The following is a 25555-nucleotide window of genomic DNA, read 5'->3' as shown; positions in this document are numbered from 1 at the left end:
TTAATATCATGCCGTATAAGATCGGTTTGTATTTGCTTTTGATCCAACATTTCTTTGGATGCTTGAATTCGTATGAGAGGGTCAGTCCATTTGAGTGGAGTAAGACACTCTTGTCCATACAATACTTGAAAAGGAGACATTCCAATTGAGCGTTGGAATGATGAATTATACGCAAATTTAAATTGGTTTCCTATAGCTGAGAATAATGCTTTCCAAAAATTAGAGGTAAACTTTGCATCACGATCATAAATTATTTGTCGAGGTAAACCGTGATACATGAAAACACCTTTCATGAAGACCTGAGCTATATCCTTTGCCGTAAATGTTGTTTTGACTGGTAATAAATGGGCCATTTTTGTAAGCATATCAACAGTCACAAAAATAGAGTCATATCCCAGAGATGTAGGAAGTCCTGTAATGAAATCCATGGATATGCATTCCCATTTCATTTGTGGAGCATCAATAGGTTGAATCTTATCGGGATATCAAATTCATTCAGCTTTAATACATTGACATGTTAAACATCTTATAACATAGGTCAACACATCGCGCTTTAGTCCTGGCCAAAAGAAACTCCTTCTTATAGTAGAGTAATTCTTAATGTATACTAGATGTCGTGCTATAGATATATCTTCCTGTAATATCTGGACTTTAATTCCACCTTGATTTGGAATACAAAATGGTTATCGAAGTAAAGGTCGTCTCCTTCAACGTGAAAGCCTTTGGTTTTCCTTCCTTGCTTCTCTGTGCGATTATTTAGGTTTATCAAGTACTAGATCTTTAAGTAATACGGGTCCTGAGGAGTTATACCTTCTCAAATAAGGTAAATTAAAGAAGTAGTAGAGGTTGTGATAGCCGCTACAGTACTCTTCTTGCCTAACGCACCAGCCACAAGATTTTCCTTCTCGATTTTATATTCAATTCCAAAATCATATTCTCATGAAAACTCAATCCATCTTTGTTGCTGCATATTAAGGTCAGGTTGGGTGTAGATCCACTTCAGCTTCTATGGTTGGTATGTAGTTCAAATCTCCTTCCAAGAAGATAATGTCGCCATACTTTAAGAGCATGCACAACGACCAATAATTCCAAGTCATGTGTAGGATAATTTAACTCGTGTATATGTAACTTACGAGATTCATAAGCTATTGGTTTTTCCTCTTGAGACAAAACGCCACCATTTTCTTGTCCACTTGCATCAATGAGCACAGTGAATGTCTTTGAGAATTCTGGAAGCTGTAGTATGAAAGCATTCACCAAAGCTTCTTTGAGATTCTCAAAACTAGCTTGAGCACGTTCATTCCAAGTAAACACTTTGGCTTCCTTGAGCGTATTAGTCAGTGGAGATGCAATCTTAGCATAATCTTCAATAAATGTACGATACCATCTTGTCAAGAAAGCCACGTACTTCTCGTATTGATTTCGGTGTAGGCCAAGCTCTGACAGCTTTGATCTTACTTCAATCAGTAGATACACTATCCTTGGATACAATAAATCCCAAATATTCCACCTTGTCAGTGAAGAAGGTGCATTTGCTACGTTTGGCATAAAGTTGATAGTGATGGAGAAGTCAAGTACTCGCCGCACATGTTGTTCATGTTCTTCTCTGTTCCTTGAGTAAACGAGGATATCATCAAAGAAGACAAGAACAAAATCATCAAGATGCTCTTAAAACACGTCGCTCATAAAAAGATTAAAAGTTGTAGGAGCATTAGTAAGTCCAAAAGGCATAACTATAGATTCATAATGCCAAAACGCGTATTGAATCTTGTCTTTGGTATGGCTTCCTCCCTGATTTGGATTTGGTAATACCCTGACTTAAGATCAATATTTGTGAAGATAGAAGATCCATGTAATTGGTCAAGCAGTTCATCAATCCTTGGTATTGCATACTTATTCTTGACTGTTACCTGGTTCAATCCACGATAATCAATACAAAGATGTAAAGTACCATCCTTCTTTCAATTAAAGAGAGTCAATCCGTTTAGTATGCTTGTAAAGAAAAAACTAACCTCTGATGAGATCTCCACCTTGAATTTTGCAATCAACACTTTCACAGTCCAAATGGTTGATGCTTGGGGAAAAAACACATATAGCACATTACATGGTTGATAAAACACTTAGTCTCTATAGTTGAATTCGTTATGGGTTTGAACTAAACTTGTTTGTATTTGTTTGTAGCACATACATTTTGCACATGGTGCATTTTTTCTCCGCAAGTATGGTTCATTGGGAATTTGGAATAGCCAAGGAATGGAGCACTCACACTATCAAGCAAAAGCATTCTACTTTAAATATACATGGCTTGGAGATGGGAGGAAAAGGAGAAATGCTCTACATAACATATTCAATTGGTTCTATAGAGTTTTAGATTGAATAGAGAGGAAGAAGACTCGAGTGAAAGTACTCTTAGATGTAGAATCACAAAAAGTGATTAAGGTGACAAGATCACAATCGTATCATTCCTCAAGTGCAAGAGATCGTCTCCGACAACGGTTAGAAACTAGGCGATGAAATGATGAGTGTTGGGTAGAAAGCTAATAATTTTTGTCAAATTCACCATTTTCATTGTAGATATGTATATAATGCCAAGTGATTGTTTTGTGGCACAATTTGTATTTTCGTGCGTAGTGGTTTGTCTTTTTGGAGCTTTTTTTATCTTTTACTACTTTTAAAAATTGTAAGCACTATATAAGTGAAAACCCATAACTTGAAGTTCACTTCTCACTCACACATTTGTCCCTTGCACAAGGATGCATTCATGTTTTACATGCCATGGATTACATCCAACACAAAACCACTACTCACACCAATGGCACCTCCACTCCTCATACCATTGTAGATCTATAACCCAAAACTCATGGTAAATCCACTACATCAAATTTGCAACCTATTCCAAAATGTGAGTCCATTGAGGTTTTAGAGATCCCGCAACCTCCATCAGTGGTGGCCCAATCTCCATCAGTGGTGCCCCAACCTCCACAACCTACTCCTGATGACTACAGCCTCTGCAACCATCTAATAGGGAGGATCAAACAACCATGCACCATATATTTGGTGATCGTTCACCTTCAAATCCTACCACCCACACACCCTTTTTTGAATCCACCTCCGTTTCTACTCTACAAATGGAGGAAGAGTAGAGAAGGAAGGAAGGGCCTTTGAAGTAGAATATTGGGGCCCTCTTCTTAATGTGGAAGTACAAACTGCCAACCCACAACCTATAGCTCAAGCTACAACACAAGTTATGTCATGCAAGTTTGGCCCACACATAAAGAAAATGGTTAAGAAGTTCATACCAGGTGATCCTAAATGAGTAGCACAAGAGACCAAGAAAATCAAGAGAGTAGAGGAGAAGAAAAGGAAAGAGGAGGCAAAGAAAGAAGCCCTGAAGAAGACAAAGGAGGAGTGATGATAGAGTGAGTAGGAGAAGTGTGGAAGGACAGAGGCCGAGAGAGCCCACCTTGCTATTTACAAGCAAAAGTAGAGGTAGCAAAGTAGGTGGAGGAAGATCAAGCACGAGGTTCGCAGCAAGGTGTGTTGGGAGCTCAAAGCCTACCAAGTTTCCACAACATGCGAAGAAATGCAAAAAAATTTTAAAAAGGCAAGTGACATCGAAAGAGTAGCAAGAACAAGAGGACAAGAGAAAAAAGTTAAAAAAATGACGCTCCTTAATGGGCCTGTTAGCCAGCACTACCACTACCACTGATAGCACAAAAGTTTGCAAAATTTCTCATACATGTTGTGGTGCATAGGGGCTTTCTTTCCTTGCCAAGTGCCACACTGTAACCTTGGCCCCTTGTATTGCCCCCCCCCCCGCCCCCCCGTCATAGCTCTGTTTTCACAAAAATATGCCTAAGGTTTACCCATCGACACCCAAACTGCGACCCCCTAGTCGAGAGTCTCTTTGGAAAATGTTGTTAGGGTTGTTGCAGTCAAGCATGGTCACAATTGATCTTTTACAAAAATAATGAAAAATTTAAAAAATATACAATAAAACTGAACTAAAAAAGACAATTCAAAAGGCCAATTTTATTTCTATTGAATTTGGCATTACATCATGGAGTGTTTGTCTTTCTTCTAGTTACATCAACTAGTATGGGACAAATGGCGGGCCTCATGCCAAGGGTTTTTAAAATATCTTCACGATTTGTCACCGCCCTTAGCCTACACTTAGTGCATAGTGGGATAGGACTGATCCATAGTGCTTGCCTCTACAAAGTCATACATGCCAGCTTTGTGATACACTAGTAAGCATTTGTTGGTATTAAGAGTGAGGAAGTCTTCCCTAAGGATGGGACTCAATGCCTTGTACTTGAGTAGCTCCACACAACCATGCTTTGAGAATTCTATCTGAATAACTTTAAGAATGGATGTTCCCAAGTGGCTCAAGTAATAAACAACGAACCATCCCTATCAACGGACAAATCACAAGAGCATGGTATGCATTCTACAAAACATTTTAAAGAACATGACTTCTAATTGTAAGAAAAGTGTAGACAATTATCTAGGCATAAATTTTTTTACCCTAGTACCCGGGGAAAGGTCACCTAATAAAACTGTAACCTATCACATGAGTTCAACAGAAGGGTATTTAAAGTTCTTGAAACTTACATAAATATATATACACAAGGGCATTATTTTTTCAAATTTGAGAAAAACTTATAGATTTTAAAAGAAAAGGGTACATTATATTCCTAACAAAATTCATAGATAAGGGGTTTTACAAACATGTCTTGAACGCACGTCATATGGTAGTTTTACACATAGTGAATCCCCCGAGCCCTAGTATCCTCATCCATTTATTTAAGATCTTTCCTTGTAAGGTTAATGTTGGAATGATCATCTCCACCCATCAGTACCACTAGTTTATGTGAGTCAAAAGTGCTTTTGGGCACACTCGCATGAAAGGAAACACAAGATTTGTTTTCCACTAGGGTGCTTGCCACCATTTGCACTAGTTTTTGCTCATTTTCATTGGGCATGTAGGATACTCTTGCCAAGAGACTTTGATTTCAAAATGTGTCGGCATTTCCTACTGTCCACTTGGTTCTTTCATGCCTTCATAAATAGCGATCATCGAGAGAAACTCATCCTCTTTGAGTCCAAGTGTCTTTAAAATGTTGTTAAGGGGAAGAAAAATGATGATCCTCCACCACCATTGCATGCAAACGAAGTAACTCGAAATTGGGGGCATTCTCCAATACTTCATCTTTCTCTATCATCTAGTCTTCCTCCTTGACGTAGCTGGGCTCTTGTTAGAGAACGAGTGCCATGGATGCTTCCATGTACTCGTTAACCTCTTTGGAATCTTCATTTTCCTCTTCCACCATGGTTACATGTTCCTTTATGCTAGCCTTTTTTTTTACTTTTAATGTTCATGCCCTCAAGAAAAAGTAAATCCAGAACCATGTCAAACGCTATGAATGGGGTGCCTATACACCCCATGCGCAATTTTATGAGTTCATCCTCATCCTCAGCCTTCTACTCTCATTTAGTGAATCCTTTGATGAGCCTCAAAACATAAACGTGAGTTTTTCTTGGCCCTATTGAGGTGTTTAAGGAAATCCACTCGCAACCACACCATGTTGGATCCCTTGAAACACAATTTCGTATGCGGACATGTACCCCTTCATGTAGTTGACAAAGCCTTGGATCCACAGGCCAAGTGCTCCATGATGTAGACTTGGTGCCAAAAGGATTGAAATTTTCTCTTGCCAACCCAAGCCTCAAGTGTCAAGGATTTAGCCAAAACTCTAGCCATTGAGTCTTGATATGCCTCCACGTAGGTGAATTGGCAAGGACATGCATCATTCCATCATTTGAGTGGTGGTTGGCATGCCATGTGAGAATTTCCACTATAGACTTACTTTTGAACATGTGTTGAATCCGAGGGATAAGTGGAAAATGCCTCAATAGCTTGTGGGTAGGTGTCCCTCTTACACCAGACTTGTAGAATGCTTTTGTGCACACGAGACAGGAGGTAGCATGTGCATGCTTATTGCGATATAGTATGCAATCATTGACGCATGAATGGATGCTACTCCATGCCAAGTGTAGTGACATACAACCTCGTCCATCGACGATGATCCAAAGGCATGTGGGTATCTTTAGGAAGCATTTTTTCCATCAAAATACAAAGAAATGGAGAATTAATACAAGTGCAAGGGGAAACCAAGAAGAGAGAGAATTTACAAGAAACCATAAATAGAACTTATATGAGGAGTGCATCTACACTTGCATTGCTTGCACCAAAAAAAAAATGCAAGTTCAAAACTTCCAAAGATTCTCAGAGCACTGATTACTATGCACCATTGTAAACAGATGTTGAGGCACTCAATAGCTTTAACATGTCCTCTGTTGTTTGTGCCTATTGTTGAGTGCATGGTCTACAATCCTCCTTGCACATGTTGACTTCAAGTTTCAACAATTCATCAACCATGTCAAACATATGCTCATCCTCAAACTCAAAGTGTCCCTGTGAGATGTGTGTGGTAGAGATATCAAAGTAGAGCTAGTGCTACAATCACCATGCACCATGCCTTCACTCAATGGCTCTTGCCGTTGTCTTTTAGCCCTGCATGCCAAAGCACCACACTGAACATAGACCAATGGGTAGCATCCTCAAGCAAAGGATTGCCCGTTCGCACTTGGCGCAAGGACAAGTAACCTTGTCCTTGAGCCATCACTCGCGTTCGGCGCGTTCAGAACCATTTGGAGGGCCATGATCATCCAAGTCGTCCTACACACGCGTGAAAGAGAGTTAGATTAATTCAAGAAACTCTAAAAAATCACATGTGCTCTAAAAAGAAAATAGTTAGTAGATTAGGTGTAAGCTAAATTTTCAATAGTGAAATAAATGAAAAGGCTAAAATTATAATTTTTAAAATTGTATGACTAGAAAAAGAAAGAAAATCTTTAAAAAAATTAAAAACATAGTGCCAAAGCTAGTGTAAATTAGAGAGGGGGTTGCGAAGGTGATAGCGTACAACATTGGATACTTTTTTAGACATTTGAAATTTTTTGTACGTGGCTATAAACACGGTAATAAGCGCAATAATAGATATGATAATGTCTACGGTAATATCTGGCACTCATAAAAAAAAACAGAGCAAGGTATGTCGTGTTTCTGGGAAAACCTTGCTCTTCAAAACGTATCTCCATCGCACCTGCAGCAACATTCATCTCCATCTCTCCCTCTCAAGCTCTACCCCCTCCTCCTTCCATCCTCTCTCTCTCTCTCTCTCTCTCTCTCTCTCTCTCTCACACACACACACACACACACACACAAATTCAATCTTTGATGTTAGAGTGCTTCATCATTTGAGGACAATAAGAGGGCTCTATATAAAAGGACCGCAAGGAGACTCAACTTTAACGAAATGCTAGAGGTAAGCTTCGATACAAGAGAACTGTAAGGAGACTCAATCGCTAACAAAATGCAAGAGGTACGCTTCTAAACCCACCCCCCACATCCCCACCCTATTGTCTTAAACACGCACACACACACACACACACATTAGAAAAGATAGATTTAGTGATTTCATACCTCTTGCATATTTGGTGTAGGTGCTTACTTGCTTGCTTGGTTGCCCTCACTTTGTTTTCTTGATTGATTATTGTGAGTGTGTGATTAGTTTGTAGGTGCTTGCTTGTTTGGTGTGTGATTAAGGAGAGAGAGAAAAAGAGAGAGAGGAAGAGAGATTAGCGTAGATCTAATGGTTAATGTTTAATTAGTGTTAAAGTAGGTAGAGAAAAAAAGTGAGAGCTTGTATATTCAATGTTAAATTAGTGTTAAGTTAGAGTAAAAAATGTTTGAAAGATGTCTATGTTAAAAAAGTAGAAGAGAAATAGAAGAAAGGAAAGCTAGAAAAAGTTAAACTTTAAACGTTAAAGTTTTAAAAAAAGGAAAGTTGAAATTTGAAAAAGACATTAAAAAAAAAATCATGAGGAAAGGGAGAGGAGAAGAGAGATTAGAGAGAGGAGATAGAGATAGAGAGAGAGAGAGAGTGTAGAAAGAGAAAAAAGGGAAGTTATAGAGTAGAGAGAGGATAGAGATAGCAATAGAGTGTAGAGAAAGAAGTTAGAGAGTAGAGAGAGTATGGAGATAGAGAGTAGAGAGAGTATATAGATAGTAGAGAGAGGAAAGAGATATAGAGAACATAGAGAGATAGATTGAGAGTAGAGAGTATATGTAGATAGAGAGGAGAGAGAGGGTATGGAGAAAGAGAGAGAGTATGTAGATAATAGTAGAGAAAGAAAAGAGATAGAGAGAGTATAGAGAGTAGATAGAGGAAAGAGATAGAAAGAGTGTGTAGAGAGAAGTTAGATTGTAGAGAGAGAGAGAGAGAGAGAGAGAGAGAGAGAGAGAGAGAGAGAAAAGAGAGTGATAAAGACTAGAGAGATAGAGAGAAATAGAGGCAGAGAGAGAGAGGGGGGGGGGGGGGGAGGGGAGGAAAACGGAGAAAATGGAGAGAGATGGAGGGAGAAGGAAAGAGAGAGAGAAAGACCAATGGAAAGACAAAGGATGGAGAGAGAGGAAGATATATATATATATATATATATATATGAGAGAGAGAGAGAGAGGGAAAGATATAATATATATATATATATATATATATGAGAGAGAGAGAGAGAGATGGAAAGAGAGGGGGATGAAGGAACACAAAAAGGGGTAGAAGATTCTCCCTCCCAGCATAACTCTAGTTTACTTTCTCCTTTTGCACAACAAAAGCTGACTCACTTACTCACGAAGTATAGTGATGTATTCTCAAGTGGTTTACCACCGGGTTTACCCCCTACACATGATGTGTAACATGTCATAGATGTCCTGCCAGGCACTAAACCAGTGGAGTAAACCACCTTATTGTATGAGTGCTAAAGAAGCCAAGGAAGTTTAGAGTCAGTTGGTTGATTACCTCGCCCGTGGTTTCATTAGACCTAGCACTTCGCCTTGTGCATCACCAATTCTATTGGTAAAAAAGAAAGATGGTACTATGCGCATGTGCGTCAATTATCGTGGATTAAACACCATAACCATCAAGAACAAGTATCCTATGCCTCAAGTAGATGAGTTGTTTGATCAAATCCATGGGGCAAGATACTATACAAAGATAGATCTTCGTTCAGGATACCACCAGGTTCGTATCCTTTTGCAAGATATCTCTAAAACTGCCTTTGGAACACGATTCGGTCATTTTGAATTTTTGGTTATGCCTTTTGGTTTAACCAATGCTCCAGCTACATTTATGACACTCATGGATAGTGTCTTACATCCCTATCTTGGAAAATTTGTTGTGGTTTTCCTTGATGACATTCTCATTTACAGTAAGATTGAAGATGAACACATAGAACACTTACAATTAGTGTTTGAACAGCTACAAACTCACGCTCTGTATGCTAAGCAAAGAAAGTGAAATTTCTTTAAAACAGAGATACATTACCTCGGTCATGTGATCTCTTATTCTAGCATCAAGGTGGACACTGACAAGGTTGGTGTCATTCTTTGATGGCCATATCCCAACACGGTTGAGGAGCTTCAAGTATTCTTAGGCATGGATGGATTTTATCGACAGTGTATCCGTGATTATGCCAAAATCATTGTTCCTATGACGGATCAACTTAAAGCAAAAGGTAAGACCTTTCCTTGGGAAGAAGCCCAAAAACACAGTTTTGAATAACTCAAGGTAGCTGTAGCCACTACTCCCATCCTAGAAATTGTTGATCCACTTAAGTCGTTTGTGGTAGAGACTAATGCTAGTGATAAAGCAAGTGGTGCGGTACTTCTCTAGGATGGAAGACCTATAGCCTTTAAAAGTGAAAAGTTAGAACAGAATTATTATGTCTATGAGAGAGAGCTCTATGCTATAATTCACGCTTTATGAAAGTGGCGACACTATTTATATGGTGCCGAGTTTGAAGTAGTTTTTTATCATGAGAGTATAAAATGGTTTACTCCTCAAACGAACTTAAAGGATCCTAAAGCTAGATGGGAAGAAATCCCTCAAGATTCTGATTGTAAGCTATGATATTGCAAGGGGCGATATAATGTAATAGAGGATGCACTAAGTCGAATGCCTTAGATTTATTCACTTGCTTTCACGAAAATAACGAGTGGATTTTTGGAGTCATTACACGGCAAGTGTGTACAAGATCAATCATATGTTAAAGTGTTGAGTGAAAGTTTTAAAAAGGGATCCCTCACACTCACATGTCTCTGTACAGCCAGATCAATATGTCTCTGCATGCGCAGATAAAAACTCCAAGACACAGAGCTCCACCCCTACTCAAGAAGAGCTTAAGCGATGGAAGAATTTTTCCATTGATGATGGCTACTTACTCCACATGGGTAGAGTATGTGTGCCAAAGGACTCAGCCACTAGGTGCCAAATTGTATTTGAGTGTTACGATAGTCCAAGTGCTCTTCATCTAGGTATTCGTAAGACGTATGCCTTAGTTCGATGGCAATTTTATTGGCCAGGCTTACATCATGATGTTCAAGAGTACGTACTAAACTGCCAATAGTTCCAAGTAAATAAGGTAGAGCGCCTCAAGGTAGGTGGACTTTTACATCCTTTAGAGATTCCACAAGGTAAGTGGAAGAGTATCTCTATGGACTTTGTAGTAGGACTACCTACTACAAATCATGGCCATGATGCCATATGGGTAATTGTATATCGTCTAGCATAGATGGGTTGATTCATTTCCACTAAGACTATGGTTAAGACACCAAAATTAGCACGGCTATTTGTAGAGCATATATATAGACTCTACAGTCTTCTAACTAGTATCATCAGCGACGGAGATCAAAAGTTCAATTATCACTTCTGGAGAGCTGTGTTTCAAACTTTGGAAACTAAACTTAGTCTAAGTACGGATGATCATCTAGAAATAGATGGTCAAACCAAAAGAGTTAATCAAGTGCTAGAAGATATGCTACGAGTGTAAGTTAGCAAGAAGCAAACCAATTGGAAAGACTATTTACCTATATTGGAATTTTCTTATAGTAGCTCAAAGCATGTGACTACAAGGTTTAGTCCATTTATGCTTTTATATGGATTTCAATCTAGATCACCCATTACAGTGGGGTTGGCTAAGGAGAAGATGGAACAAGTGAAGGATTTTCTCCAAGACCATTTTGACATGCTTCGAGTTGCTGGACAGAATGTTAAGCAAGCTCAAGATCGATATAAGAAGTATGTAGATGAGTATCATCATCTTGCTACTTTCAAAGAAGGAGACAAGATTTTCCTCAAGATTCCGGAGCATTCAAAAATTTTGAAGACGAGAAAAGTTGCTAGACTTTCACCACGCTATTGTGGACCATTTACCATTCTCAAACGTATAGGTCAAGTGGCCTATAAGTTAGCTCTTCTAGAGCATTCACGAGTTCATCCTGTTTTTCATGTTAGCCGTTTGTGAAAATAGCTAGGACAAAATGATAATTTCATTGACACAGGTGTGTTAGTTGACCTTATCAAACCGCCAAGCATCCCTCATGAGCCCGAAAAGATTTTGGATTCTCATGAGCTTCGCATCAGACATCATGTCAAACGACAGGTGTTGGTAAAATCGCTAGATAGACCTGAAGAAGGTTCTACATGGGAGAATGTCTCCGCACTTGAGAAACGTTTTCCTACGTTTGTTTTTGAGGATGAAAACGATTCTCCAAGCGGGGGGTAATGTAAGGACATGGGTCCTAGAGGCAAGGCCACCGGCACGGACGAACAATGTGCACACTAGGGGGAGTCTATAAGATAACACGACTGGGTGGAGACTAGCACACACATTATCACCACCCTTTCACTCACTTATCATCATGATGCTTTATGTTGATGATATGTTCATTTCCAAGAAGTCTAAAGACAAGATTTTCATCTTGAAGAAGTTAGTTAGCATGCAGTTTTCTATGAAGGATTTGGGAGATGCAAATCATTTTCATGGTATGCATATCAAGATGGAGAGAAAACAAGGAATGCTAGAGTTGTCTCAAGAGACATATATCCACAAATTCTTGTAGGGTCAAAGCATGTATAGGTGGTACCACTTTTTGCACCTTTGGTTGGTACCACCAATAGCCCATAGAAGGAGGGAAGTTTATTGTTTTTTGAATATGGGAAAGGGAGAGAGAGGAAACTTTTCAAGTTGCATGCAAGGATAATATTTGAAAAGCATGCAAAATCTATCTAAATGCATGTGTATCATTAATACCTAACTTGGGGTCCTCATTTTTCAAAATTCCATTAAGAATATTGATGATGATGTGACCCTTGTATGTCACCTCCACCATCTCCCATCTTGCAGAAGCCCTCCCTACTTTCCTCCTCTCCGCCTTTCTCACAAAATCTACCTGCTTTTGTCTTCTCCACCCTTCTCACAGAAGGTACCCTAATTTCCACCACTTGACATAGAGATGAGAACTCCCACCCCTAAGAAGACCACACCCTCGAGAAAGTGCAAGAACCCATTTCAAGATGCAGAGTATGTTCAACAAACCCTTCAAATGTGCTAGTATTTGAGCTATTGAAGCTTCCATGTCTAAATGTGGCCCCTCAATAACAAAGTCTTCTCAGAAAGGTGAGCTATGCTAGTCTATCTTGTGTGAGCAATGCATGGTTACATTTATGGTTGTGTCAATGTATGCATTTTAGTATTAGCAGCAAAACTAACTTCTCCCTCATCTTATTTTCAACATCATCAGAGTATCCAAAATTGTCACAATTTTGCTACCGAGCATCGGAGTTGCATCACAGTAGTATCAGTTGAGCATGGAGGGAAAGCTGCCTAAGGACATCACCGATGAGGACTTGCCACCAGATCAGTGGCTCACTGTATTCAAGGTGCATGAGAAGAAGAAGACCAAGGTTTTGCATACGTGCACAATAAGTGCAAATATTTTCTTGCTTGCACTAAGTTGGGTAGCAGAGGTGTTCCTGTGGTCCTCACAAAGTCAACACAATTAAGAAACTGCTATCGGCAGTGCATGACTCATGTCAAGGGGTGCTTGAGTGGATGGCTCTCACAGATGTTGGTAGTTGGACTTTTCATAAACCTCCAAAGCCAATGTACAAAAAGCTAGAAACTTTTTGGTATTTTTTCCCTCAATTCAATAAGTCAAACACATTAGTGCTAGATGACTCCTTGTAAGATGTACTTCAATGATCCTTCTTGCTACGTGATTCTTCCTAAGTTGGAGAAGCAGGATGAGAGGCAGTGGGAACATTTCCTAAAAGAGGATGTGTTACAATGGGTTAAGAGTGCTAAAAGAGAAAACATTGTTAGTGAGTGTCCATTTGATGGGAGGAAGGTGGCTCTTGGACAATGGAGCTAGGATATTGGGGATTTGAAGGTACGGTCCTAGCATGGAATAACCTCTCCAGAAATACCACAAACCCCCCCTTCCCCCCCCAACATACTCATACACAACCCAAATATAAGCGGCCCAAAATGGGAAAATCTCCTTAGTAGACCCCATGTCTTGATGTCTATATCTAGCTGCATTCTCTCTCTATGTATCAAATTCCTTATGTAGCTAACTTTCTCTCTATGTAAACCTCAATTCATAACAATATGATGAATACATCCTTATATAGGAATTCTTTCGTGTTGATGTCTACTTGATCATTTATCTTGAGTGTGTTGTAAAGTGATTGTCAAGTGGTGTAAACAAAACTTAAAGTACTACAAAATGTCAAGTTAATAATTTCAACTAGTGATAAAAATAAAGTGTTGTAAAGTGCTGGAAAAGTGGTGCTCAGTGGTGATAAAGTGTTGTAAGGTGGTGTTTACTGGTGATGAAGTGTTGAGAAAGTGTTATAAAGTGGTGCTTACTGGTGATGGTGCCGGAAAGATGTTGTCAAGTGGTTCTTAGTGGTGGTCATGTTCTAGAAATGTATTTTCAAGTGGTGCTAAGTGGTGGTCAAACTAGAAATGTGTTGTCAAGTGGTACTTAGTGGTGGTGAGGTTCTGGAAAATTATTTTCAAGTGGGGCTTAGTGGTGGTCAAGTACTAGAAAAGTGCTTTCAAGTGGTGCTAAGTTGTGGTGTAGTATTTCAAAAGTGCTGCCAAGTGGTGGTAAAGTGCTAAAAACGTGCTGTCAATTGGGGGTAATTGTGTTGGGAGTGGTAGCCTATAGCTTCTCTCATAGACATAGTGCGGAGAGGAGGGCAAGCAAAGAAAAATGAGAGATGAGGATAAGATAAGGCACGATTCACGATTAGGAAAAATGAGAAGCGAGTCTTGCATTAGAGTTTTAGGCCTTGAAAGTTTTGCAATGTGTTCATATAGGAGGGGCCACCCAAGTTGGGCTGACCCCAATAGACACCCTCTTCGACCAAACTTGGCATATTCATCATCATCATCATATCCCTAGGAAACACTACTGATACATCTAGATGTAGTGGTTGATACAGCATGGCGGTTCTCATAATGGGTTCATCGCCAAGGTTCACAAGAGCACTCATCCTAGGCTGATAAGGTAGTCCTCTCGTAGGGTCTTTGGGAAAGTCTTACCGTTGGTGTCACTCACTTTGGTCGGTGTAGTGTCTACTCTCGTTACAAACGGCTTAAGAGGGGATTTCAATCATTGTCATACATTTTCATCATTCATCATCTCATACAATCATTTTTTGGCATTTCAAGTATATTAATTATTGGCATAGAAAATTTAGGTGAACAAACTCTTAGAAGTAATAAGGCCATTATTTTAAAAAATATATTTTTGAAATATTATTAAAAATTAAACTCAAAATATCACCACTAATGGGCGCAGCAGGTATCCCTCTTCATGCACACGGTCAAACGGCTTCTCTCACGTTCTTTTTCATCTCCATACCTTGATCCAAAGTCTTAACCACCTTCCTCATATGACTGCTTTAGTCGACCATACTCAGATGCAAACCCTCCTTCTTCTCCAAAAGAGTTGGGCTTATGGCATCCTGCATAGACCCCCTCATCTTTGTAAGAGCCAAGCTTAGCATTTTATGACCAGATTCATAGCTAGGCCCTCCATAGCCAAAAGAAGTAAATTTATCGGATCCAATGGTGGGATATTCTTCCTGGAAGTTGGGACGCTCCTCATCTACACTGTAAGTGGGGCAATGGGATTTATTAGAGTGGTCTTTTCCATAGCCACCACCATAGCTATCAGATTGATGGTGAGAGATCTCAAAAATATTGTAAGGTTTCCTTGGAGGGAGACTTGGGGTGTCCATAGAGAAAAATTTGATCATAGCCACTTGAGAAAGGGGTGAAGTTGAGCTCTTCATAGCTAAGAGGGTCTTCTCTGTGTGCCTTGGGATATTATGTAGCTCTGATACCAACTGTTTGGCACACTAGCCTATAGCTTCTCTCACAGACATAGTGTGGAGAGGTGGGCAAGTAGAGAAAAGTGAGAGATGAGGATACGATAAGGCACGACTCATGACTAGGCAAAATGAAACGAGAGTCTTTCATTAGATTTTTTAGGCCTTAAATAAGTTTTGCAATGTGCTCACATAGGATTGGCCATCCAAGTTGGGATGACCCCAAAAAATTGGTGTTGAGGCACTGGAGAAAAGCTATCAAGTGGTACTTGGTGGGGAAAAATGCTATTGAGTGGTGCTTAGTGAGGGTCAAAATAATGACTAGTGCTAACAAGTGCTAAGTGGTAGTGAAGTTCTAGAAAAAAGGGGTGAAGTGGTGCCTTGTGGTGGTGAAGTGCTGGAAAAGTGCTAGCAAGTGGTGCTAAGTGGTGGTGAGGTGCTTTAAAAGTGCTCTTGAGTTGTACTCAGTGGTGGTGAAGTTCTAGAAAGCGGCTATCAAGTGGTGCTTGACAGTGGTCAGGTGCTGAAAAAGTTTTCAAGTGGTCTTTTAAAGCGGTGAAGTGTTGGAAAAGTGTAAACATAGGTGAATATAAACTATTTGCAGGCTATGAATTATCACATAGATATAACTTACAAGTTCTCCTCTAGGGGCAAGCTATTATAGATTTATTCAAACACATCATTTGACATATCATATACATTAGGCCCACCTTCCCTCCGGCACATTGGAGACCTGATGCATCGGTCCAAACTTTGAAGCACTTGAATTTCATGAGTTCCTTAAAGCACTCTGAAGTATTTGGAAGGATTTGGAAGCACTCAGAAGCATTCAGAAGACCTTGGAAGCACTCGAAAGCATTGAAAAGAATTCAATAGCACATGGAAGCATTTAGAAGCACAAGAAATCTCTTAAAGGACTTTTTTCAGAAGCACCAAGTGAAGCACTTGGAGTTTTTCATGAGCTCTTCAAATCGCCTTCAAGTATTTGATAGCTTTTGGAAGCACTCAATAGCATTTTCAAGACCTTGAAAGCACTCTAAAGAACTTCCAAGTACTTGAAGCCTATGGGAGCTTTTTAAAGCACTAAGAATCAGTCAAAATCACTTAAAGCAGCACATGAAGGTACTCATGAGATCTAGGAATTAAAAAATGAAGATTTTAGGACCATTTGGTAGCACTTGAGAAGGATATAAGAGGCTTGTAGGACTTTGAAGCACTTTTCAACAATTGGAATTGATTGAAAGCTTTTAGTGAGCACGAATTCACTCATAGGCAATCATGAGCAGTTGGAATCATTTATCACTCTTTCAAGCAACATAAAGCATGGTTAAGTACTAAAATGGAGTACCATACACATGAAAACCATTGGAGGCACTTTTGAGCACCATAAAGCATTTTGAAAATATTACAAGCACCTAGAAAACACCTAAATAACACATAGTAAAGCATTGTGACACACTCTCAAGATGTTTAAGCTGATATATTTGAGGCAAATTGAGTAGATGCATTGGATACATGCATGGGACATGCAGACTCTTGCCTATTCTCTTTTGAAAACATCTATCTGGTTTGGGGAGATGCGGGTTTTTATTGATCAGAATTGAAACACGTTTCCCTTGATTTTGACCATTAAGGTGCTTCTTCTATTCAATTGACGATGGACAAGCATCTAAGGGAAGTGACCCCTCCTTGGCAACATCTCTACCACTCATTTGATTGTCACCCCCACTCGCTCCATTGAGGCATGCCATGATAGCAGCCTGTTTCAAAAATAACTTATTATTTGAATGAGGTGTCTTCACCTCAAGTAATGTATGAAAAATGTTTGAGAAAATGACTCTCTCAATTGTCTCTAATGTGTGTTGCAGCAATAAGAACGTTGAGCAATAAGAACGTTGGATGAAGGAAGAGGAGTTGTAGAATTTTCATTTGAAGGCCCTTGAATTTCTAAAAGGGCTTTATACTTTTACTTACAACATTTATACTTTTACCAAGGCGACAATCTCTCGGTTGCGCTTATATAATATTGTGACCAAGAAAGATTTGGATTTGCAACTCTTGTCATCACCATTTACAAGTTGTGTGCCATCCTTAGATTAATCTCTCTCTCTCTCTCTCTCTCTCTCTCTCTCACACACACACACACACACACACAAGCACATTGTCTGTAGGTATCTCTTTCTCCTACTCAATTGCTACTCATGAATGGTTAGCTGTTATCAACTACAAATGGCTCTTTCGATGCTAGTTAATGATCACTCATCACCATGTGCAAATCAACAGGGCCTCTAGCTAGCTACCTCAAAATTACAATGCTGCATGTACTCTTTCTTGATGGCAACGTCTGCATGAGGAAGGTGCATCTTGCATGCCAACTAGTGCAGTGGCATTGCAGATTGTGTTATATTTAAATATGCATTAAGCTACAGAGTTGAAAAAATACCTATGTTATTTCATTTATCTTTATGGCGGATCAACCACACTCTGTTCGTTTACCTTTGATGTGCATTGTGCCCTCCATACAAATGGAAAATGAGATGCACTTTATGGAGGAGGACTCTAAAGCACCAATGCCCGCTGCAATATTGCAACCACATGCCATGGCCGTGCATGCTCCACACCCTGCTCTCAACCCGCAAGTCTTGCCTTGTTCGGCCCCATGGAAGGTCGATACAATGCGGAGCTTGAGGGCCAACAATTGTCTTTACTAGTCGGCCAGGTCCACTCCATTGCTTAGTTGTGGCTCGTCCAACTCTCCTTGGAACTTCAGCATTGCCAACCCACCCTCCTATCCAAGCACACCCACCACAGGTGTGATCGACACTAGCTCCAAATTGTGTTGTGGGAGGCGGGACAAGGATGGATTTGATTCCAGTCTCCAATGATAGCAACACTGCCACTGTTGAGGGGGGTCTAATACCACTCCAACCACAATTTTTGCATTGCCATCTTCTTGCAACGTGTGTCAGTTAGTTCCCACTAAACATCGTCCACTGGGGGACGTGAATTGTCGTCCACACAAGGTACGTGATCATCTTGGTGAAAGCCAAAAAGGTCTTGGAGGTCCGACTCATGGAAGGTGGGCTTCTAATTAGGCTATAGGATCAATGACAAGCGATCACAAACATTTGTTGAGCTAGTGGCTTGCACCGCAATAAAAGTCAGTGCAAGAACAAGTGGGAAAAATTAGTGGGATGTTTAATAGCATTCATGACTATGAGAATCACATTCCTTTGGGATTGAATAGTTTTTGGCAAATGTCTCCTGGAGAGAGACGTGACAAGGGCTTGCCGATCGATGATTTCTCTAGTGATCCCTACAACAAAATGGTTCAACTATTTGCCTGCCATTGCAACGTAGATGTTGGAGCCAATTTAGTCGACTCCCATATCGGCGACACTACTCCACAGGTGAACATGATGTCCACTATTATCTCTCTCTCTCTCTCTCTCTCTCTCTCTCTCTCTCTCTCTCTCTCTCTCTCTCTCTCTCTCTCTCTCTCTTTGTGTGTGTGTGTGTGTGTGTGTGTGTGTGTGTGTGTGTGTGTGTGCACGCACGCGATTGTGTGTGCTATATGTTACCTTTTACCTTGTAGGGGATGACACCAAAGATTCCCATACACCATCCAACATGGGTGGCCAAGATTCTCTTGAGGACTCCTTCTCATCCATGTCATCTAATGTCCTTGTCATGTTTCATTCTCCACATCTGGTGCTTCTTCCAATTTTTAGTGGTCTCATCTCCATTGCTCTCACTTTGTCTCACATTGGCCTACATTTTTATCATTTGTATTCTCTGTGTATGGCACAAAGTGTGAACAAGCTGTGACAACCATAACCATAATAGATTTGATTTCTTTTTATATGAAGCATTGTGAGGACGTCAATTTCTTCCACTTCCAATCAAATAATTGGCTTCTTCTATTGGCTTTCTATGCAATATTTCCATGCAACAATTACAATAGGCTCCATGGCAACAAATGATCAATGATCTATTGGCTTTCTATGCAATATTTCCATGCAGCAATTACAGTAGGCTCCATGGCAACAAATGATCAATGATTGTTTTAACGTCTAAGCAGCTGAGAACCCTTGGTGAAGAACATAAATATTGAGTGTGTACAAAGTAAGAAACAATTTTGTATATGTTTTATGAAACAATGATGTATATATTTTATGTTGAATCTTGCTGAAGTCAATAGATGGATAAAATAGTCCATCAAGTGCTTCAAAGGTCAACATTAAACAAAGAATCTTCCTAAAATAGTTTAGACGTCTCATTTGCAGTCTTTGCAAAATGTTTCCTTTTTCTCTTTTGAGATCTTTCTTCACAAGTTCCTCATAGAATAATGCAAGTACTTCCATAATGTAAGTTCTCTCTCTCTCTCTCTCTCTCTCTCTCTCACACACACACACACACAAGGGGCTCGAACACCACTTGCAAACTTGAGCACAACACTAGAGAGAAAAACAATAATAGGGCACCAAACTGCAAAGAGAATTTAAAATGAGACCAACATTGCAGTGAACCATGTTATGAAGTGAACAATACAAGGAATCATGCAACCACATTCAATATCCTCAAAACAACCTTGAGGTCCTCATGTATATATTCAAATAGGACGTCCCTAGTGCATCCACGCAGCACTTGATCATCCCCATCTACTATCGCGTGTACTCTCAAGTCCACCCATATGTTGTGCAAGACACAACAAGCCACAATTAAATTTGGCAGCAACTCAACATCTGGGTTTTGAATACGTTGTAGAAGGTAGCCCCACATTTTCTTGAGGCGGCCAAACGTGCGCTCCACGATGATACATGTGCTCAAAAGCTTGTAATTGAAATCTATTTGTTGTGCTTTATTCTCTATGACTGGAAATGAAATCACCGACCAGGGTAGGTTGAGGTATCCTCCATCGCCCATGATGTACTCTCTAAGGTGATGATGACCAAAGGTGATAGCGGGGCCATTAAATATGGCATTGGATTGTGCCTTGGTATAGATAGAGGAGTTTCTGAGAACTCGAATATCGTTGCACATCCCAGGCATCCCGCACTTGACGTCTAAGAAACACGTGTTTCTATCTACAACACCCTGCAGTGTCATTGAGTAGTTGTGATCCTTGTCATACCAATGGGTGTGTGCCTCACCTATCGCCAGCTCCATCCTTGTGTGCGTAGCGTCGATTGTGCCGTAGAAATTGGGAAGTCCTTGTTTCTCCTAGAAGCTATCCTTGAGAGCCTGCCAACCTTGTGGAGTCCTAGGCCAACATATGATTAAGAGTTTGTGTTTCAATAGTGCAGAAACAAAGTGGCATAGAACTTAGCACTCTGTGGATTTCCCAACACCATAAAGGCTGGCCATGTTGTGCAACGGACCACCGACACCCAAAAACTCCAAACACTATAAAGGTTGGCCATGTAGTGATATTTGTTGTGGGATTGGTTGTTGCTGCAATTGCTCCAACACTAGAGCACAAACATGGTCAAAGAAAGCTCGAGGAACTCTTAGGTTCTCCTCAAACCTCAGGTCATCCCCCTCTATGAAGCAAAAGAATGTGTGCCAAAAGTGGTTGCTCCGTGGCTTCACATACCATATTTCTATTGCTGTGGAAATGTATGCCATTTCCACAGACGTTAGACTCCTCCATTTTTTCAATGATTTATGGCTTGGCCACAAGGAAAAGAAGATGGAATTCTGCATAGATAGCTAATGTTGCAATGCAAGGTTCACCGCCACTAGTGCCAAGCCCAAGGCACTCGCAATCATAGCTTCATTCATTTCTAAGTTGGATGAAAGTTAGTATTATGCAGTCAAGATGTTTTAAGCTAGATTAAGACAAATGCAGGGGCAGCCTACATCCTGCAGCCCAGGGAAGGCATAGAGATTCGCAGAGAGAAGAATACTAGGATCGGCTAGGTAGTAACTGCAGGAGCTTCAAGGAAAGGGAGATGCAGGTGAGAGAGTTTTGGGCACACACATAAGGGAGATGCTAGTGAGTGAGCTTCACGGAAAGGGAGATGCAATTGAATGAGTTTTTCGCGCACAAACACAAAAAATGGCAAACGTGATACAGTGTGATGGGGCCTTTTTTTCCCTCTGAATTTGAAGTAGCCTGCATCCACGTCATAGGTTTTAGCCACAACCAATACCCGGTTCTTGCTCACAACAGCGGCGCGTATGGGAATGTAACAGTTTGGATGCTTGGCCTTTCATTGCTGAGCGTACCTTCTCATGGCAGGGCTCTTTGAGAAAATTTATGACAGATCAAGGCAGAAAACATTGGGAAGCAGTGAAAAACATCTTGAGATATTTGAAAGGTACGATATGCAAGTTCTGTGAGTGCGCGTGTACAGATGCGTGCCTGCGTGCACGGTGCGATGCATGCAAGGAAGGGGAAGAGCACAAGACTAGTGTGGGTGGACATAGCATGAAGCCACACCAAACCTTGCAAAAAAGCTCTCTGAAATTCTCCACACAGTCGTACATGAGCACTACATGTGCCGCATAAGCCACATTGGAAAGAATGTGTACCCTGTGAGAAAAACCGTTGTGAAACTAGCAAACACTACCTCATCAATCAGTAAACAAGTCAACCAGAAACACTTGCCAAGAGCCAAGTACGCTCGAGGGAAAAACTTGCTCTGGAATGGTCCATCAGAGCAGTATCTGTCGATATTTTTCATCGAAGCCGGAAAATTTGGAGAATCGTCGAAGCCAAAAGGCCGTGGAAAGTAGGTTGGAGTCAAGTCCGCTCGGGGATGAGCGCTAGAGGAGAGTCGATTTCGCCCTCGCTATATGGTCTCCTATTGTGTCGATGTCAAAAATCATCGTCGATGCCGTCTTTTGCCGCGCTGGGCAAAAGTACGCTTGCCGAATAGTCGCCTCATCGGTGTCGCAACCGATGCACCAAGCTAGTGTCAAGAGCCGAGGCCAAGCCACCGTGAGTTGCCGATGCCGAGGAGAATGCCAAAACAACAAGGAAACTGCCAAAATCGGTGTCAAAACCGATGCCGAGGAGTAGAAGAAAATCACCAAAAAGATTGACAAAATCGGACCGATGTCGAGTGATGTCCGAGTACTCGCCCATACCTGCAGGCTACACACTCTTGTGCTTGTGTGCATGATCGTACGCCAAAAGCACTCTCTCTCTCTCTCTCTCTCTCTCTCTCTCTCTCTCTCTCTCTCTCTCTCTCTCTCTCTCTCTCCCCTCTCTCTCTCTTGTGCAGCTCTTATGGTTTGAGATAAAAAAAATTGAATTAATGTTCTACTACTGCACTAATGAGTTGTCCAAAAAAAGGGCCTTAGTTTTGACAAGTTGACGAGCGGGTGTAGGAGTGAGTGCTTGTGTGTTATTTGCATAACCTGCTAAGCTTGCAGCCCCGAGTCCTTGCTTGTTGTAGCCTTGCTTCAATTCAAGCATGCCAGGATCCATTCTTAATCAGCCCAATCCGATGTCGTGAAGCACCGAGCTCCGTCGCCTTTGAGGAAGCATCATCGATGCCCATACCGTAGCTTTGATACCACTTGTGAGTGCGAGTGTGTGCGCGGATGCGTGCATGCTTTCCGGGAAAGGGAAGAGCTCAAGACTTGCGTGGGTGGCGCAATCTCAGGAACTAATGAGTGATGTGCTCCTTATTCATATGTATATAATGAATAAGGGCATGTACACACGTGGGCGGATGGCTAGACACCGAACGTCCGGCCCTGGGCGAAAGGTGTAGTGCCTTTACCCCAACAAGTGCTTGTGCTTTAAAAGTAGTGATGCATCCATTGGGTTACATGGATGTAGATTATGTGGGTTGTGTGGATAGTTGAAGATCCACATCTGGCTATGTAAATTTCCTATTTGCGAGAGTAGCCATGTCATGGAGATCATGTCTCTGGAATTGTGAATCATCTTCCACCACAAAGGTGGAGTAATTTGGATGCTAGAAAAACAAGGAAGCTATATGGTTAGCTTGCCTAGTGGGAGGTCTTCACATTACTCACACACCAGTGTTACATTGTAATAGTTAGAGTGCAATTGTGTTAGCAAAAAACCCCAGGTTTCACTCCGAGTCAAAACACTGTTATCATGTGATACATGACATATTGGCTAGCAAGTGCATTGAGCTAGTCAAGGTTCATGTGGATGACAACCCTACGAATGTTCTCACAAAGAGCCTTCTTCATAGAGGTAAATTGCACATTGCATGGGGATGATGGATGTAGGGTGAAGCCCATGATTGCTTCACAATTGTATAGATGTACATATATAGCCACTTGGGCCAAGTTTTCCTTCAAGTGGGAGATTCTTAGGGTTCACGCCAGCTGGCCAAATATTCATCGCACTGGTCGTACTAACCATATCTATTCTTTTGATCATATAGAACAATAAGGAGTAGTAAGGAATTCGAATCCTTACTAGGAGCTCCATCAACACTTTGTGTCTGTTCTTCTTCTCCCTCACACTCCGCATGCACCGCGCACTTCACATACAAGCCCAATGTCTCGTGTTGAATTCAAGGGTACATGGAACCCGTCACCTGTATGTATATATGTTTATATATATATATATATATATAGAGAGAGAGAGAGAGAGTGTAGACGGCGGAGATAGTCTCAACAGGTGGGAATCATCTCTAGGAAGCCCAATAGCGGACCAACCAATAATTACCATGGCGGTTACCACAATAACCTCAAGAAGCTATAAATAGGACCCATTACATTGTAATCGGGCTGATTGTACTTTGGGGCTATTTGCACTCTTTGACTTCCTACTTCTAGTCTTTTGGTTCTAGTTTCTTCACTTGTAATTCTACTCTATAATCATTGATACAGTGGTCCATCAAGCTTCAGTCTGTAATATCTTGTATCTGTAAACTCTGAATATGAATTTGAAACACTTTTCCAGTTATTCAATTTGTTCCTAATTCTAGTAGAGTATTTTAGTTCAATAACTATTCTAGCTCAGTTTCTATACTCCATTTCAATCTCATTAACTGAACTGACGACTTCCAATAGCTGTAAATTCTAGCACTGGAATCAGCTATCTGAAAAGATTAGCTCTAATTTCATTTTGGCAATCACGGTGGCTAGAGCTGTTTGCTCATTGACCAGACCGCTTCTCCCAGTTTGAATTTTTAGCTGAAGATATGGCACCCAAACCAGCCATGGTCAAAAACCATCCTACCGCGTTGACCCTATTCCTGAGGAGTCAAAAAGAGATTCTGATCCTAAGACTAAACCGGGGACTGAGACTGAGGCTCCGGAGGAGCATAGTCAAGCTGATGAGGCTAAAGTCTCTCAGTACTCCAGTCGGTCGAAGGAAGGCTGAAAGGAAAGAACGCAAGGCCAGGAGTTCTCGGACCACACATGGGGATGAAGGAGCCAAAGGCACTAAAGGTAGTCGCCACAGTTCTAGCAGAAAAGCCAGGGAAGAGACAGAAACTGAGACTGCAGAAGAAATTGAGTGGGATGCAGATACAGATCATTAGAAGAAATCTTCAAAAAGGTGTCAGGTTCCTAAGATGAGAAGAGGCCAAAACGATGTTGATCGACATGATTACACCTCTTCATTGAAAAAAAAAAATCCAGTACTTAAAAGTGGGAAGAAAGATGACCCGGATGTTCATATCCAAGCCTTCGAACAGTATGCTGAGTTGAAAAACATTGATGAAGATGACTGGGGGGAATACTTTCCTCAAACATTAAAGGAGGCAGCTAGGAAATGGTACTACCATTACCCAGATTGCCAACTCAGATCATATAAAAAACTAATTAAAGATTTTTGACTGGAATATTCAGATAACAGAGGAGATGAGGATATCCTCTATGAACTGGATACGATAAAGCAAAGGAAATTATCAGTCAGAATCTATGTTGAGAAAATCAAGGAACTGACAAGGCAGCTACAAGAACCACCATCAGAAAAACGGTTGCGGGCATGGTTTTTAAATGGTTTCCGAAGTAAGAAGCTTAGGGAATAGGAGGTGCCTGCACCAACCAAGAAATTTAATGATATGGTGCAGCGAGCCTTGAAGCTAGAACAGCAGGTTAAGAAGGAAAGAATTCATAAGAAAAGGAGGTCCAATGATAGCAGTACTTCTACTGAGAACTCTAATTCCAGTAAGACCTCCAGTAGTTCTGAAAGCAGCTCAGATGAGAGAAGTAAAGACAAGACTAAGAAGGGGTCTTGGTCTAGGAAGATTGATGAGATGGCCCGGTAGGATTGCTGAAATCAACCATACCAGACAACCAATAAGAAG

The 25555-nt window shown here is 40.8% G+C and overlaps 1 pseudogene; it reads left to right on the top strand.

Moving 5' to 3' along the window:
* The first annotated feature begins 17767 nt into the window (after positions 1-17767).
* On the top strand, positions 17768-18442 carry LOC147448061 (uncharacterized; annotated as a pseudogene).
* Positions 18443-25555: the final 7113 nt, after the last annotated feature.

The sequence above is a fragment of the Adiantum capillus-veneris genome, chromosome 11 (genome assembly GCF_014529385.1).
Source record: "Adiantum capillus-veneris isolate H3 chromosome 11, ASM1452938v2, whole genome shotgun sequence".
Taxonomy (NCBI): Eukaryota; Viridiplantae; Streptophyta; class Polypodiopsida; order Polypodiales; family Pteridaceae; genus Adiantum; species Adiantum capillus-veneris.
The sequence above is the reverse complement of the archived record's forward strand: the minus strand, read 5'-3'. Positions and strand labels throughout refer to the sequence as shown.